General features: G+C 42.7%; 1 long non-coding RNA gene across 1 annotated transcript; it reads right to left on the reverse strand.

The window, feature by feature from the left end:
* Window positions 1–6,002: 6,002 nt before the first annotated feature.
* On the reverse strand, window positions 6,003–6,905 carry LOC125523167. The gene is made up of 2 exons (XR_007290130.1): window positions 6,433–6,905; window positions 6,003–6,316 (listed from the first exon to the last, which is right to left on the reverse strand). It is a non-coding gene; the product is annotated as an uncharacterized LOC125523167 (long non-coding RNA).
* Between the last annotated feature and the right edge of the window lie 731 nt (window positions 6,906–7,636).

The following is a 7,636-nucleotide window of genomic DNA, read 5'->3' on the forward strand; positions in this document are numbered from 1 at the left end:
CATCATCATCGCATATTAATAAATAAATAAACTCTAGCTAGCTAAAAATCATCGTAGTCGTCTAATTACCACTATTTAATCATCATAGTCATTACCGCGCTAGCTATCTAATCATCATCAACGCTGGCTAGCTTAAAGAGGAAACATTCACTTTGTAACAGAAGCAAAGATATCATCAAGTTCAACATAATCGTCACCAAGATCGAAGTTCAGGACACGGACATGAGACAAGTACTAATTAAGAGCATGAACTAGTAGCTACTGATCCTGCTGCTCCCTCTCAGGTAGAATAGCATAGAACATGTATAGCTCTCCTGATTCATCATACTGGAGCATGCAGATGAATCTGTCTCCTAATCTTGGGTTGCGCTTCTCCTTACTGCCCCCTAGTACTTCTCTGCGATCGTTAACAATTTTGCTCCAATCTTTCACTATTATGCATTCTTCGCTTTCAGAAATCCTGAATGCACTCATGTGCAATGTAGGAAATCTTGGTCGTAAGCTAACCATTGACATGCGACCTTTTGTCTCGATCCACTGAGGCACAACTGTCATCGGAAGTCCCTGTTGAACAACATCGTATAGTAATTAATATACTAAGCAATGAAAGTTTAGCTTCAAAAATAATGTATGCAAAAGATGCACTAATTAAGGACAAATATTTAAAATCTTACCATCTTTTGATTATAGATGTGACCGTAGTTCAATACGATCACCATTGGTCGCACGTTTTGAGTACTAACATTTCTAAGTTTAGGAAAAAAATTTGTCTTGACAGTATTAAGATCCTCAAGCCATGAAACATAATGACTTATCTCCTCGCAGTTTAGTTGAGCCCCGGGGCAGTAGTAGGTCCTGTCTACCAAGCGCCAAACATGTTTGCTTGAACCGAAATAAGCTGACAATACAAATTAGTTGTCAACTATTTTTGAATAAACTGTATGAAAGACATAAACATATGCATGCATGGTTGAGAAAATCTCACCAAATGGTAGAACTGGAGGTGTTTGCACATCGACCCAGATGTCTATATTACCTTCAATATCATCTTCCGGACGAATATCAAAGGTGATAACCATATCAGGCTCAAATGCATAAGCCTTGCATAGTGCTTGCCAAGTTTTGCATTCAAAATGGGTGTATGTGTCTCCATTATATAATTTGACGTTGAAAGTATACCCATGCTCCGTCTTCAAGTAAACTCTCTTTACCTCCATATCATCTATAGCACTAAAACATATCTTATCCAAGACAAAAATTCTTGCATGGCAGGGGATGCGCTAGTAGAATAGTGAAAATTTAAAATTATAAGTTGAAGCAAATGAAGCATAAGTTTTGCATTCAAATAATAATTGACAAAGTGACTTACTGTATCAACTTCGAATGTCTCATCCAGCTTGATGCTGAAGCGCCTACCATCAACAAGGAAATTTTGGTCGCACAGGCCGCGCTGGTCTTCACAGTGTTCGCACAAAATAAAATCTTTTTCGTCGTCAGATGACATTTCCTATGTTCATATAGGTGAAACATTAAACACCTATATCTAGCCAAATATATATTCATCTAACATTTGACATTAATATATTTAACTATATATTCAATTGACATTACTATATATTTAACTTTTCTATCTAATTCATCTAACATTCGACATTAATCTAACATTTATATAAACTCAAAATATATAAAAAAATTAAATAAACAGAAAAACTCATTAACAAATAATATTTTAATTAGATCATCAAATCTCATATACCTAAATTTTCTTACTAAAATAAACTAGTTATATTAATTATTCAACTAGTTCTAATCTCATATACCTAAATTTTCTTACTAAAAATAAACTAGTTATATTAATTATTCCACTAGTTCTAATCTCATATACCTAAATTTTCTTACTAAAAATAAACTAATTATATTAATTATTCAACTAGTTCTAATCTCTAGTTCGATAATTTTTCTATCTAGCTAGCTAATTCATCTAACATTCGACATTAATCTAACATTCGATCATCTAATTAACTTTTCTAAAAAACAGAAAATAAGTAAAAAAAATGTGTGTGTATGCATGTGTGTGTATATATACGTATATGTGTGTACGTATGTGTGTATGTGTGTGTGGTATATGTGTGTGTGTGTGTGTGCGGCCCCGTACGCCGCCGCCCCGTACGTACGAGCGGGGGCGCCGGCGTATGGGGCGGGGGCGCCGGTGTGTGTGTATGTGTGTGTATGTGTGTGTGTGTGTATGTGTGTGCGGGAGCGAGAGAGAGACGTACGGCCGCGGCGATGGCGACAGACGGCGGCGGCGTTCGGGGCGGCAGCGCGAGACGACGACGACGACGGGCGGCGGCGGGGACAGCGACGATGACGACAGACGACGGGCGGCGACGACGGGATCGTGCGGCGCGCGCGGCGGAGGTTGGAGACGAAGTGGGGATGAAACTGAAATTTTCGTAAGAGCTATATATATAGGATGGGCCTTTAGTACCGGTTGGTGGCTCCAACCGGTACTAAAGGCCTATTTTCGCCAGGCCAAGCGGCGGGAAACGAAGGCTTTTAGTACCGGTTGGAGCCACCAACCGGTACTAAAGGGGGGGCCTTTAGTACCGGTTGGTGGCTCCAACCGGTACTAAAAGCCTTGCGCTGCCACCCCAAAGTTTAGTCCCACCTCGCCCAGCGAAGGGCAGCCGCACTGGTTTATAAACCCAACCGCGGCTACCTCTTCGAACTCCTCTATATAGCAGGCTTCTGGACTTAATTAATTAGGGCGCGCTGCCCTGTGAGTCTGCTGGCCCTCCTGGGCCTGCATTTGCACACCCTAGGTCTGGTAGACCCACAGGGCAGTGCGCCAACAAATTTGTTATATAATTTTTTCTTTTCTGCATTACTTATTTTCTTTTATTTATTTTTGATTAGTTTTTATATAGTTTTTTCTTTTCTGCATTATTTATTTTCTTCTATTTATTTTTGAGTAATTTTTTTGTATAGTTTTTTTATTTTCTGCATTATTTATTTTTGTATAGTCCGAAACCCTGATACTCGGAAAGAGTTTGTCCAGTTTGTACACGAAGTGCGTCCAGTTTTTGCCGTGACCCTCTCTACTCTTTCGCGCATGCTATGCGGGTGATATGATGATACCATGCCAAGTTTCAACATTTTCAGGATTCATTTTGTAGTGATTTGCAATTTCACCGTCATTTAGCTCTCTAAACAATTAGGTAAATGACCGAAAAACAACAAATGATGTCAGAACATGTTGGAAATTGATGACGCCGCTTTAAATGCTGCATACTGAACACAAAAAAAGTCCGGAGTTTAAATAAGTTATTAAAAATAAAAAAAGAGGTGCAATGCTGGTTAATTTGCTTCAAGCCATTCGGAATAGTGTAGACTGCACTGCACATAGCTCAGTGCAAGCTATGCTATTCCGCAAGGCTTGAAGCTAATCAACATGTAGGTGAGCATTGCAACTCTTCGTCATTGTCTGTGCACTCACGGCTTATAAACCGCTCATACTGCCTCTCTCATGGCGAAGATCACAAGATAGTTTGGTTAAATTGCATTACTTGTAAGTCCAGTTAACATGGATGCTTATGATGCAAGAGCAACAGCAAAAGTGAAAATTTGGCACAAATGGGTAGTTGTGTAACTAAAATAGGTAGGAGGAGAGATAGCTCTTATGTCACAAAAAAGAAGTTGTATCAAACCTTTTATGTCAGATCTAGAACAAACCAATCGGTATCGCCATCATACAGCCCAACCGTGGCTCGTGATGCATATATATGCATATCAAATGCACGGTTAGACGTATGATGGCGAATCCGAATGATTTGTATTCAGTCGATGAACTGGTAGATGTATGCAGTCGATGAACTGGTAGATGTATGTAGCCGATGAACTGAAAGACTTATGCAGGGAAGGCGAGAGGTGGGCTAGCTATATATAGGGTCGTCTGGCTCACAAAGTGATTGTGGTAGTTTCGATCCAACGACTCACATGAGCTAGGAAGAAACACACCCTTGATCCAACGACTCGCAAGAGCTAGAAAGAAACACACGATCCGTGTGATTCTTCCTGATTGGTGGGATGCACATTAGTACCCACTCCGGACTCTGAAACCCTGATACTCGGAAAGAGTTTGTCCAGTTTGTACACGAAGTGCGTCCAGTTTTTGCCGTGACCCTCTCTACTCTTTCGCGCATTCTATGCGGGTGATATGATGATACCATGCCAAGTTTCAACATTTTCAGGATTCATTTTGTAGTGATTTTCAATTTCACGGTCATTTAGCTCTCTAAACAATTAGGTAAATGACCGAAAAACAATAAATGATGTCAGAACATGTTGGAAATTGATGACGTGGCTTTAAATGCTGCATACTGAACACAAAAGAAGTCCGGAGTTTAAATAAGTTATTAAAAATAAAAAAAAAGGTGCAATGCTGGTTAATTTACTTCAAGCCATTCGGAATAGTGTAGACTGCACTGCACATAGCTCAATGCAATCTATGCTATTCCGCAAGGCTTGAAGCTAATCAACATGTAGGTGAGCATTGCAACTCTTCGTCATTGTCTGTGCACTCACGGCTTATAAACCGCTCATACTGCCTCTCTCTTAGCGAAGTGGGACTAAAAACAGCTTGCCATAACCTCATTAGTACCGGTTCGTGGTAAGAACCGGCACTAAATGGTGATGATGAGGCCATAGCCTGACCGCAGGCTGATGCAGCCTCTTTAGTACCGGTTCGTGGCATGAACCGGTACTAAAGGTTCGCCACGAATCGGTACTATTGATCGCCGCCACGAACCGGCACTAATGTACACATTAGTGCCGGCTCTAATTCAAACCGGCACTAATGTGCTTCACGTTTGACCCTTTTCCTACTAATGGGGTTTCGTTAATTCAGTAGACTAAGACGACTTCCCTTACAAAGCAGAGTACATACAAAATACTAAGGGCAGAAACAAACAGATAATATACTCTGTACAAGGTTGGTCATGCTGCGCTTCTCTCAACGTGGACTGGAAGCTGTTCAAGTTCATGAAAAATAGGATTGATTTGACATCAATTGATCAACTCGTCGTGTGTGTCATCTAGGCGAGGGAGTCGGGGATCGCATCCATTAGAAAGTGGGCTGCACCCTACACCTCAATCTTCTAGCAAGAAAAATAAGTAGGCGTGACCTCAGTCATCTCTGTGTGTGTTTATGCAAATTAATAGTAGAACTCGCATAGGACCATGCATCCTCATTCTTCCGCTACAAACACACTGGAAGCAACGAACAGAGAGTACTACCCCATTGCAGCGCACACTAGTAGTAAACAGAGTTAGTCTCTGTTCTCCGTTTGAAAAACAAAAGATTTGTTGGTAATTGCAGAACACAGTAGCAAGCAGTTCCCATGTGCTGATCCACTGAACTGTGCAACAGCAATAAAGTGATCGAGTTGAACAAAATAGGATTTCACATCAAGTTTATCAATTCCATGGTCACTACAAGAAATGTGTAATACATGACGGATGCAAACTGTCACAGGTGTGCGCAAAACCGTCAAGGTAGGTCAGCCATGACGGATCTAAAATTCGTCATGTATATCGTGTCATAATTTGACCACCATGCAGTCCATGACGGAGCGCCAGAACCGTCATGGATCCATGACGGTTCTTGACCGTCACAGCTTACTATCAAGTAACGGCGTTAACCATGCATTCCACATCATCATCTGACGTGGCGACCAACGTGGAAGCCCATGTAGTAGTTTGCCCAATTAGAATTTTGGCCCACTTAATTTCCACTCTATCCAAGACCATCGGCCCATGTTTTCATCAACCCATAAGAATATTGGCCCATTAAATTTCAGGACTGTCCGAGGCCCACTAATTTTGGTCGAGACATTAGCTCGTCACTTTGTTTCTCTTGGTCCATGTAAACTTTGATGTAATAAGAATTTTTCTGATGATATATGCTCATTGCCTTGTAAATAAATATGGAAATTGCATAAACATACCAAATAAATAACATTTTTTTCAATCAAAAGGAAGAAATACACAACAAAAAACTTGAAATTACAGATGTTTTTCTAGATCTGGCCTACTACTCTCCCCGAAGCTATACAATCTGCAGTCACCACATCAAGCGTCGCCCAGCGCTCGCGGGACGTCAAGAGGAGTTCATCGCCATGGCTTTTCTGGCCACAGATCTGGCCGTGTTCGCTGGTGTCATCGAAGGGAAACGCCATGTCCACCATCGTCTCGCGTCGACCCATGCTCCTGTCCAGCCGACCTTCTCCACCGATAGGGACAATGGAATCGTGGTTACCTGCGCATCGATGAACCATACAACACCTTGAATAATCAAAAGAAAAGGGAAGGAAGAATCTGAAGCAACAAGGAGCGGAGAATCTGAATCGACAAATCGACACAGGCACGACCTACATCAATGGCACTGACGCCGCGTGCACAAGGTCAGCCTTCAGGGACTGGATATGGCTGATGGGGAGAGAAAAGGGCAGGGGAGGCAAGAGGTGAGGGAAGGGGTTGGTGGTGCTTGAAGGAGCTGGAGGATGGATCTGAGCAAGGAGATGGGGTAGGTGGGAGCACCCGTGGCCGGTGTGTGGGCAGGGAGGAAGCCCGTGGCCTCGCCGTGATCCGCCATTGCCGTGGCCTCGCGGATCTCGGCGGGATCCGGCTGGGGGAGACACTGCGGCCTAGCGGTGGTAATGCGGGGGGGGGGGGGGGGGGGGGGGGGGGGGGCGCGGCCGGTGGAGGAGTAGCTAGGCACGGCGGGGAGGCGACGGGATGGGATGATGTGTGCACGACGGCGAGGATCCAAGAGCGAATGACCGAAGGAGGAGCACCGGCGGGCTGGTGGAGGTGGGGACTGGGGATGTTCAGATTCGGGAGAGGTGGGGGCGCTGGTGCTCTCTAGAAGAGAAGACAGCGGTGCGTGGGTGAGCAGAAGAATACACGAGAAAAAAGGGGAGCTTGGCTAGCCGTCGGATCTCAGAGGAGCAGACGGTGTGGATCCGCGATCCGTGGCATGGCTTGACCAGCCAATCAAAACGCGAGTTTGCCCTCACATGGATCGCCACATCAGCACGACCGGTCCGTTTCCTTGAGAAAAAAGAGCAATACCAGACCATGACGGTTTTGGACAACGCTATGGTTCAGAGAAGAAGTTAGACTGCAGTTAAAAAAGAGAAGAAGTTAGACTGTATGTTGATTCCATCTGGATGAAATTAACAAATTATATTCATATTTTTTCAAGTAAATATGATTTAGTTTTTGGAGTCACATATTATGTATATAGTTTTTTTAGTACAAGTGCAAAGCTTTATGTTCGCAATCTATCACACCACATTTCTTGACCAATAAGAATTGAACTATTCAAGTACGTGAGATGTGCACGATATGTGATCCATGGTGCACTTTCTTTTTTGCATATAACTTATATTGTCCGTGTATTACCAAAATGAAAGGTCTGGATGCTCCTTTATTTAGGCTGGTAGCGTTGTTATCACACGCTAGTATTTTAACCCAAAATGTCTTGGGGATTGAGTCCGGATTGCATTTCTTTTTATTAAAAATTAAAATATACATTGTCCAAGAAAAAAACAAAGGCCATAGGGCTTCGTGAAGT

The sequence above is a fragment of the Triticum urartu genome, chromosome 7 (assembly GCF_003073215.2).
Source record: "Triticum urartu cultivar G1812 chromosome 7, Tu2.1, whole genome shotgun sequence".
In the NCBI taxonomy this organism is placed as follows: domain Eukaryota; kingdom Viridiplantae; phylum Streptophyta; class Magnoliopsida; order Poales; family Poaceae; genus Triticum; species Triticum urartu.